Raw genomic sequence first — 10,567 nt, 5'->3', positions numbered from 1 at the left:
AGTAGTCGACTCGGGGACTTCACCAAGCGGCCCGGGGGCTGCAGCACCAGCACCCGGCCCAGTGCTCCCAGCAGGCGCCCCGAGGGCTGCTGCAGTTGGCCAGGGGACTTCATCAGCACCATCAGGAGCGGCTGGCCCCAACCCGTCGCCTCCCAACCCGGCTCCCCTCATACCAGTCGCCGTGTTCATAGTGGTGGCGGCCCCATCGTGGGCGCAGCCCATCCGCGACTATTTGATCAGCCGCGTGCTGCCAACCGACCAGGTGCTAGCTAGCTAGATCCAGCGCAGAGCAGGCGCCTACACCATTGTCAATCAAGAGCTCGCAAGGCGGAGCATGACCAGCATCCACCAGCGCTGCGTAGAACCAGAGAAAGGCATGGAGATCCTCAGAGATATACATCAAGGCGAATGTGGCCACCATGCCGCCTCCAGATCCCTCATGGCCAAAGCTTTCCACCATGGCTTCTTTTGGCCGACTGCTTTGGACGATGCCAAAGAGTTGGTCAAGAAATGCAAAGGATGCCAGAAGTTCAGCAGCAAGCAGCACCTGCCGGCTTCCGCCCTCAAGATCATCCCCATCACCTGGGCCTTTGTCATGTGGGGCTTGGATATGGTAGGCCCATTGAAGACGACACGCGGCGGCATGACCAATCTGCTGGTCGTCGTGGACAAGTTCACCAAGTGGATAGAAGCAAAGCCAATCAAGAAGCTGAATTGTCCGATTGTTGTCACATTCATCGCCGACATCACTGTCCGATATGGCATTCTCCACAGCATCATCACCGACAACGGCACCAACTTTGCCAAAGGCACCTTGGCCCGTTTCTACGCAAATCAGGGCATCCGACTAGACTTAGCGTCCGTTGCCCATCCACAGTCAAACGGCCAGGTAGAGCGAGCAAACGGCCTCATCTTGTCTGGCATCAAGCCCCGCCTGATCGAGCCGCTAGAGCAGTCGACCGGCTGCTGGATCGACAAGCTGCCAGCCGTCCTCTGGAGCCTTCGAACCACGCCGAACAGATCAACCAGCTTCACCCCTTTCTTCCTCGTGTATGGTGTCGAGGCCATCATACCTACGGATATCGAGTTTGACTCGACTCGGGTCACCATGTACATGGAGGCGGAGGCCAAAGAGGCGTGAGAAGACGACATTGATCTGCTGGAAGAGGCCCGACTGCTAGCATGCAGCTGGTCCGCCATCTACCAGTAGAGCCCGTGCAGCTACCACAACAAGAAGGTCGGTCGCATTCTTTCCGTGAGGGAGACCTTGTGCTCCGCCTGATCCAGCGATCAACCGGACAACACAAGCTCGCGGCACCTTGGGAAGGCCCCTTCATCATCACCAAGGCCCTGTGCAATGACTCGTACTACCTCATCGATGCACAGAAGCCCAAGACACACAAGGGATGCACGGCCGGCGAAGAGATGGAGCGGCCATGGAATGCAAATCTGCTCCGCCCGTTTTACAGTTGATTCAAGTGTATGTACCATGCCAACTTTTGTATTAAGTAAAAGACCTCAGGTCCCCTGAGGTGCACTTGGGGACTACCTTTTTATCTATCTATGAGTTAAGCTTATGCCATGATTTGAGTTTTTCTATTCATGCCCCGTCCGGGATCCGGTCAGCCGGCCCGGGGGCTCGCCGCCTTGGCCTAAGTTCGCACCAGCCGGAGCCAACTAGTAGTTTGCCGACACTGAAAGCCCTCTCTCTACCCTAAGTCACAGCTCACAGCGCAGCTGTCCGACTAGCGGGAGCTAAAGGCCGGAACAGTCGCCCACACGAAATTTGACTAAGGAAGAACGTTAACTAAGGCCCAGTCGACTCGCCGCCTCCCTCGTCCGGCAGGCCGGCTTCTCGCTCGATTAACCTAACACTCTACGTAGCCCAAGTAACTTGCCCGTTCTGAAGAACGACCAAGTCCCTGACCCAGCCACAGACCGCAAAGCGGCTGTCCAGCCGGCAGGGTGGCGGGCAAGGAAACACAGCACAGAAGAAAGCCAAAGAGAGAAAAGCAGAAATCGAACAAGAATTTAAACTTATATACATTGCAAAAGGCCCGAGGCCAGCATTCATGAAGTTTAAACTTACACCCCTAGTGGGTGGAATTGCGCGCATTTAACAAAATTGTCCAAGAGACTACCAGGATAGGAAAAAGGCAGGATAAAAACGGCCGCCTAGGTCAGAGGAGCAGCAGGCGGGTCCGAGGAGTCGGCAGAGGTAGCAGCGCTGGATGGTGGAGCGACCAGCTGGTTGGTCTCGACTTGATCGACGTCAGCGGCAGTCGACGTAGCCACCCGCGACTCGCTGGTCGAAGCCTGATTGGGCTGAGCCTGGCTGCCCGCTCCGTTCTCCGCGTTGGGTCCAGCCCAAACCAGCTGGGCATCACCTCATTGTCGTCATCATCCAGGTCGAGGATGAAGACGATAGTGCTGGTGTAGTTGGCGAGCGCCACCGCACGCTGAGTGAGCTCACTTCCCACCTCTGCCAGCTCTGGACCGGCCTCCTGCCGGAAGGTGGCCAGCTGGGTCAGGTCCAAGATGGGATACCATGCCTTGGCGAACTCCAGGGTCGTCCGAGCACCCGCCGGAGCCGTGACGCCCTTTCAGGCCTCGAAGCGGCCAACTGCGGCTTCCAGCCAGTCGGCGATCCACCCGGGATGCACGGAATCCGAGCTCCCGGCCAGAGGGCAGCCAGCACCAGAGCACCGGTGCGTTGCAGGCGGTGGAGAATCAGATGGGCCGGCTGCAGGCGCATCTTGATGGCCAAGAGCTGCTCGCCGAGGCTGTGGGGCGTGTTGGGCGCGATGTCCACGCCCGCCGCCCTTCGCACTGTGCGCCACGCCTCGATGGACTGGGTGACGGCGACGGAGTAGCCCGGGAAGTACTCTGTGAAGGAAGAAGATCAAAGTATGAGAAGACAGAAGCCGGCTTCTTCAGCAGTCGGCGGCCGCTCAAGAAGAAGAAAACAACTTACCATCGATCGTGTCCTCGATCTCCTCGTAGCCGTCGTTCAGGAATTTCTCCTTTTCGGCCCGGTTCAAGCGTTGAGTCTCAACTCGGCCTTGAGGACATCCTCGCCGTCCTTCAGCTTTTGGAGCTCCGCCTTGTGCTGCTCCACCTGGTCTGCCAGCTCCTTGGTCAGGTGCTCGCACTCCTGCATCGCCTGGCTGCGCTCTAGCTCCTTGGTGTGAAGCTCAGTCTTGGCCTCGCCCAAGCACTGTTGCAGGGCAGCAGCTGCCTCTACAAAGATAAAAAAAGAAGACATTAGCATCAACAAGAAAAAAGAAGAAGGTAGTTGCCGGAAGATCCAGCCCGACTGCTCAGCAGTCGGCCCAAATCTCAGGGGCCACACCCAGCGGGTGCGTTGACGCGCCCCCGCAAGAAGAAAGGCGGAATGCTTACTTCGGCTCTCATTCAAGTCACTGGCCTAACTGGCCAGCTCCTTGACGTGGGAGTTGTAGGTGGCTGTGCGAAGGTTGTGGTAGTCCTGCAGCAAGGACAAATGAAGAAAAGAAAACAAGTTAGCACTCGAAACTCACCTTAAAGTTTCGAGCCGCCTGCTCAACAGCCGGCCCAGAACTCGGGGGCTACACCCAGTGGGTATGCTGGCACGCCCCACGGAAGATGGCAAGAAGACAAAAACAAAAAACAAGCGCATACCCGAACGACCGCTCGTGTCTTCAGGAACTCCTGCATGCATTTCTGGATTGCGGCGCCTTGGGTGCCAAGCTGGGTCTGGACGTCCTGCACCGACACGTCCAAGGACGTCGCGACCACCACCAGACGCCCAGTGTGCTTTGTTGGTGCTGGTGACCTCGATATCGGGCGCTGCCGAGCAGGTGGCTCCGACCTCCATCTACCGCGGCGCCGAGCTCGCCTTTCTAGGCGCTAGCGCGCGGGAGCACGAACCGTGGGGAGCGGCCCCACCATCAACCCGCCGTCAGACAGCACCACCTGTGGCCCCTTGGGCTGGCCGACCTGCGTGTCAGCAGTCGGCGCGGGCGGAACCACCTCTTCCCCAAGCCCGGGGCCACCTCCTTCCTTCTCCATGACCGGCTTGGCAACGTCGGCCCCGCCAGCTGGCTCCGAAACCTCCGGCACAGGCGGCTCCGGGTGCTGTGAGTCGATGGGCCCGGAGGCCTCACCGCGGGACGCCTCCGCCTCCTGTGCCTTGGCCGCCATGTCCGCCTACTCCCTATTTGCCGCCTCGGCCTGCGCCTTGACCGCAGCATCGGCCTCCGCCTGCGTCGCCCTGGCCGCCTCCTCCCGCTCCTCGTGCGCCTCCCGCGCGTTCCTCTCCGTGGCCTCCTGTAGGGCGGCAAGCAGGTCCACGCGGCGGGAGACAACAGAGTTGTCAGCCGCCCCAACCACCGAAGCATCCGGGGCTCACGAGAGGGACAGGGGAGCCCTGTTCAAGCAAGCAGGAAAGAGCATTGAAGAAAAAGCAAAGAAGGAGCAAACGAAAAGCAACAAAATGAGAATCAGAAACACTTACGTAGACACCACTGGGCGCGACTTCGAGACTCTTTGGTACTGGGCCGCCCTCGCAGCAGCCTCTTGCCGCTTGGTCACGGCGGTCGAGGTCTTCGGCTTCTTGGGTCGGCTGCCGTACAGCCTGCCCTCAGCCCGGCGTTTTGGCGCGTCGGCTACCGCAGTTGGCGTAGCCGAGGAGCTGGTGCCCACCCTGTCGGTGTGGTTGCCTCGGCGCGGCTCATTATCTTCCGCGTCGTTGTCCGGCCACTCCCCGAAGCCGCCTCTAGAGAAGCTACCTGCTTCCCCTCCGCCACCGCCTATGGCGTCATCCTCCTTCATGGCGGCCGTCCCCAAGTCGGGTCGCCCACGCTGCCCACCGACCGGTCCGGTAGGAACTGCGCGCCCGGGGCCAGCGCACCGGTGGCCGTCTGACCCGGGAAGTACTGCACCATGGCCAACTGCTTAGGCAGCAAGAAGAACTCGAACCAACGAAGAGAAATAAGAAAGGGAAGCAAAGGACTTACCGTAGGCGGCGGGTTAGCCCGGCTGTACGGCGGCTTGCCGAACTGCCACTCCGACTCCGACAGCTTGCAGTCGGAGATGTGGTTCATCAGCCGGACAACCTCCGAGACCGGCATCTCCTTGGTGGACATCCGAGATGGATCCCGGCGCCCACTCATGTCACTAATTATGTGGGGCCGATGTGACGCCCGGATAATTAGGCTACAGTAATCCCATGTTAACGATGCCACGTCACCTCGGTTACTGTTCCTAATCTCGCGTTAGTTCGAAACCGATTCAAATTCAAATCCACAATCAAGCAAACAATAAAAGTTTTCAAATATTAAAACTAAAATGTACGGAGTGAGCCGAATAATGTTTATGTAATTATGGTGGAGAAACCAACCTCTTTGGAAGTGTTTGATTGTCCCAAAGTAAATAAAACAGTAGCAAAACAATTAATTTTATGCCTTTTACGATTAATAAAATATTAAACTATTTTATCTAGTTGCCCAAGTTTTTGTGGCATTAGAATATGTAGTAACACTAATTTAGGAACTAACTTTATATTTTACTAAAACTAAATTATATTGAAAATAATAGAAAACAGTAAAGGTAAAGTAAGTAAAAAGAAAAGAATAAAACAGAAAGCAAAATAAAAGAAAGGGGGAAATCCCCCCTGTTCACTAAGCCCACTACTAACACTGTACCAGGCCCAGCCCAACTGACCAGACTTTTCCTCTACCTCTCGCAGAGGAGAGGCGCAACCGTGCGTGCCGGCCATCCATGGCGCCAGGGCCACGTGCCGGCCATCCGCACCCTCCCTCGGCCTACTAAGGCGTTCCCCAGAAACCCTAGCTCGCCCTCATTCATTCCCCCCTCGATCCCCATCGTCCCCCTCTCCTCTGGCTCGATTTTGAGCTCGCAAGCTCACACGGTCACCGCTGCCTCGCCGTCGTTGACGTGTCCACCAGCCTCTCCGGCATACGGGAGCACATCCTGGAGGTTGGTCACGCGCTACCGCGTCCGTTCAGGGCATTGGAACGTGGCGGGGAGCTGCGTAGCCGACGCAGTCTTCGTCTTCTTCATCCCGCCGTCACCGTCTCGCCATCACCACCGCCTCTCCGGTCCACCCCGACCCTCCCCGAGCGTGCCAATGGACTTGTGGTGAGCAACTCCTCCGGATCCCTTCTTCCCCCATCTCGATTCGGTCGTCGTTTGCCGTCCCTGAGCACATCCGAGCTCGCCTGTACGCATACATACGTGTGTGCGTGAGCTGCTCCTGCTGGGTACTGCTGCCCGCGCGCCCGGCCTGACCTCGCCTCCGCGTGCCGCTGCTCGCCGGCCATCGCCTAGCGCCGCTCCTGCTGCCGCCCGCCGCCTAGCGCCGCCCCTGTCGCTGCCTTCTGTTTCTGCCGCTGCTTAGCTGCTGCCCTGTGATGTTTAGCTTCTTAGCTGCTGCCGCTGCTGCTATTGTTAGCTGCTGCCGCTGCTGTGCACTACTTGCTGCTGCTAATGACCATGGCGGCATTGCTGTGTTCGTGGTGTGCACAGCCACCAGTGGCCGGCCGTGCTAATTAGATTAGGACTAATTGGTAGTACTAGTTAGGTTAGTTGCTACAATATGACGTATGGACCCCATTTGATTAAGTTCATTTTTTAGTAGATTAGATATAGCTTTAAGACAGGTGGGCCAACATCTAATAAGCCTAATTAGAAATTAACTAGACACTGTTAAAATATTACAGGGTATGACAACCGGGTCCCAGAGGACCTTTGACTGGTCAACCATGGACCAGTCAACTACTGGGTCAGCAGTTGACTGACACACTTGTCGGCCTCACTGGTGCACCTCTGGTGCACTGCACCGGGTGCACCCAGTTTTTAACTGCCGATTTTCGAAATTAAAAGTAAATAAAAAATCTAGAAAATCATTTAAAACTTTGAATAATTATAGAAAATAAATCGTAACTCGGATGAAAAAGTTTTCTACATGAAAGTTGATTAGAAAAACGAGACGAATCTGGATACGCAGCTCGTTCGTCCGCCACACATCCCTAGCATAGCAAACATGCAACTTTCCCCATCCGCCCCGTTTGTCCGAAAATGCGAAACACCGGGAATACTTTCCCGAATGTTTCCCCCCTTCACCGGTATCACCTACTATCGCGTTAGGGCACACCAAACACCGCGTATTGTCTTGTTACGCTTTGTGATGCTTTGATTGCTCTGTTATTTATTTTGTTCCCCCTCCGTTACTTCTTTCCGGTAGACCCCGAGACTGCCGGCGACCCCCAGTTCGACTACGGAGTTGACGATCCCTCCTTGCCAGAGCAACCAGGCAAGCCCCCCCCCCTTGATCACTAGATATCGCCTATTCTCCTCTATACTGCTTGCATTAGAGTAGTGTAGCATGTTACTGCTTTCCGTTAATCCTATTCTGATGCATAGCCTGACAATGTTGCTACATCTGTTGATACCTTACCTGCAATCCTAAATACTTAGTATAGGATGCTAGTTTATCATCTGTGGCCCTACATTCTTGTCAGTCTGCCTTGCTATACTATTGGGCCGTGATCACTCGGGAGGTGATCATGGGTATATACTATACATACATACATACTATATAGATGGTGACTAAAGTCGGGTCAGCTCGATGAGTACCCGCAAGTGATTCTGATGAGGGGGCTGAAAGGACAGGTGGCTCCATCCCGGTAGAGGTGGGCCTGGGTTCCCGACGGCCCCCGACTGTTACTTTGTGGCGGAGCGACAGGGCAGGTTGAGACCACCTAGGAGACAGGTGGGTCTGGCCCTGTTCGGCGTTCGCGGATACTTAACACGCTTAACGAGATCTTGGTATTTGATCTGAGTCTGGCTACTGGCCTATACGCACTAACCAACTACGCGGGAACAGTTATGTGCACTCGACGTCGTGGTATCAGCCAAAGCCTTCGTGACGTTAGCGACTGAGCGGCGCGCGCCAGATTGGAGCGCGTAACGTGACTTCCTTTGTAATGGAGGTTGCTAGGTCTGCTTCCGGCCGCCCACGCAACATGCAGGTGTGCAATGGGCGATGGGCCCAGACCCCTGCGCCATAGGAGTTAGACCGGCGTGCTGACCTCTTTGTTAGGCCTAGGTGGGGCGGTGACGTGTTGATCTTCCGAGGCTGGGCATGACCCAGGAAAGTGTGTCCGGCCAAATGGGATCGAGTGTGTTGGGTTATGTGGTGCACCCCTGCAGGGAAGTTAATCTATTCGAATAGCCGTGTCCCTCGGTAAAAGGACGACCCAGAGTTGTACCTTGACCTTATGACAACTAGAACCGGATACTTAATAAAACACACCCAGATAAGTTCCACAGACAACCCGGTGATCGCTTTTCCACAGGGCGACGAGGGGAGGATCGCCGGGTAGGATTATGCTATGCGATGCTACTTGGAGGACTTCAATCTACTCTCTTCTACATGCTGCAAGACGGAGGCTGCCAGAAGCGTAGTCTTCGATAGGGCTAGCTATCCCCCTCTTATTCTGGCATTCTGCAGTTCAGTCCACTCATATTTCCTCCTTACACATATACTCATGCATATCTAGTGTAGCTCCTTGCTTGCGAGTACTTTGGATGAGTACTCACGGTTGCTTTGCTCCCTCTTTTCCCTCGTTTTCCTCTTCTTCTTGGATGCCGCAACCAGACGTTGGAGTCCAGGAGCCAGACGCCACTGTCGACGACGACTCCTACTACGCTGGAGGTGCCTACTACTACGTGCAGGCTGCTGACGACGACCAGGAGTAGTTTAGGAGGATCCCAGGCAGGAGGCCTGCACCTCTTTCGATCGGTATCCCAGTTTGTGCTAGCCATCTTATGGCAAACTTGTTTAACTTATGTCTGTACTCAGATATTGTTGCTTCCGCTGACTCGTCTATGATCGAGCACTTGTATTCGAGCCCTTGAAGCCCCTGGCTTGTATTATGATGCTTGTATGACTTATTTATGTTTTAGAGTTGTGTTGTGATATCTTCCCGTGAGTCCCTGATCTTTATCGTACACATTTGCGTGCATGATTAGTGTACGATTGAATCGGGGGCGTCATAGCCGACCTTGAAGAGGCAACACCCGGTGCTCCACGAAGGCAGACAGCAAGTCGGAGGCCTTGAGGCCCTCCGAGTCCTGCATCACCTGGAGCCTGGTGAGGGCGCTGGCGGAGGGGGTCGACAGGGTCTTTGGCCGGAAGCTCCAGTTGGCACGGGGCTCGGCAGGCGGGTCGGCTGCATAAGCCGGCAAGTTGATGTAGTTCCGCGTCGGGTGGAGATTCTCGACGTAGAAGTAGGACCTCTGCCACAGTTTGGCCGACTGCAGCAGAGCGATGACCGGGAAGCGAGCCCCGCCCCCGGTCCCAGAGTGCCGCATCACGACGCAGGCGTCCCGAGCTTGAGGTAGAAGAGCTCCGCCCACAGCTCGACTATGAGCAGGGTGCCGAGGTAGCCCTAGCAGAGAGTGATGAAGGCGGAGAGCAGCACCACCATGTTCGGCGTGAGGTGGTGGGGCTGCACTCCGTAGAAATCCATGAGCGAGCGGAGGAACCCACTTGCCGGAAGGCGGAAGCCGTGGAGGAAATGCGACCGGAAGACGACGCGTTCGTCGCCCTCCGGCGCCGGAGAGATCTACCTGGCAGGGGGAGGCGCACCCTAATGTTGGAGTGATGAGGGAGGACGTCTCGCGGAGGAACTGGATGTGATCGTCGTGGACGGTGGAACCATCCCAGTCACTGGCGTGGCCGCTGAGCGCCATGGACGTTGAGTTCAGCAGCGGCGTGAAACAGTTGCGGCTCGGAGGAGCTCGGTGAAGGCGAGCGGCAGCAGCACTCCAGCACGGAAAGAAGGCGCAGCGGCAGCGAGGAAGAAGAAAAGAGACGATGGGAGAGGAGGGCGCGCGTATGTTTCTACCGCCCCCTCCTCCCCCAACTTATAGCCCCCTGGCGGTGGAGCCGAGGGGGCGAGACGTGGTTGAGTGCGGGATTAACTACGCCCACTCCCCCATGACCCCGTGTCTCCTGCGCTTTTTTATGGCGTGTATTAACTGCACCTGGGAAGACCAACCGCCCGCCTCGGCCGCAACGGATCCGCACGCGTGTCGAGGCCCTGTAGTAGTGGGCCCGGGCCTGTGGCAACGCCTCGTCGCGCGCGTGGGCTGGCAAGCCGACCTAGCTAGCAGGCGCCATGTGGCGGGCGGGCAGCGGGCGGCGAGCCAGTCACTCGACTGGCATGCCACCTGGCCCCCACCACGACCATTTGAATTCCGCCAGGCGGTCACGACCGCGTCCGGCTCCTGGCACCCGACTCCTCCCAGCCGGACGGAGCAGAAGGCGGAAGGCCACTGCAAGAGGGAAACTGTTGAGGCTCTGCGGCTGCCCAAGCCGTAGAACCTCACCAGCTTTGGGGACTACAGGCGGGGGGATAGACCCTGGGTAGCCTCGTCGACACCTTAGCAGATTTCAAGACATCGGGGCTAGCCTAGCTCCTCAGTCCGACTGGTCGCAAGGCCGGCCTCCATGGCCGGCTGGAGCCGACATGCCGCCTCCTAGAAGGCGGCGCGCCTC

This window comes from Triticum aestivum, chromosome 7B (assembly GCF_018294505.1).
Source record: "Triticum aestivum cultivar Chinese Spring chromosome 7B, IWGSC CS RefSeq v2.1, whole genome shotgun sequence".
NCBI lineage: Eukaryota > Viridiplantae > Streptophyta > Magnoliopsida > Poales > Poaceae > Triticum > Triticum aestivum.
Note: the sequence above shows the minus strand (reverse complement) of the source record.